Source organism: Crocuta crocuta, unplaced genomic scaffold (assembly GCF_008692635.1).
Source record: "Crocuta crocuta isolate KB4526 unplaced genomic scaffold, BGI_CrCroc_1.0 scaffold486, whole genome shotgun sequence".
Lineage (NCBI taxonomy): Eukaryota > Metazoa > Chordata > Mammalia > Carnivora > Hyaenidae > Crocuta > Crocuta crocuta.
The window spans coordinates 53,194-53,432 of NW_027529794.1; positions in this window are offsets into that span (position 1 = coordinate 53,194).

The following is a 239-nucleotide window of genomic DNA, read 5'->3' on the forward strand; positions in this document are numbered from 1 at the left end:
AACTTGGGAGTTCTGTGACTCCAATTGTGACTGACCTTACCCATTTGGCAAGCCCCATGAGATTCCAATTCTGTGAATCTCCATTTTACAGATGACAGTACTAAGTTACAGTAAAGTTCTGCCACACTAGTAAATATTTAGAATATCATGCTTCAAAACGTTCCTTTTGATTCATGATACGGAGCACATGCAGTTAGGTTTTCAGGTTGTTGTAGTTGTTCTTGTTCATTAAGACTGCC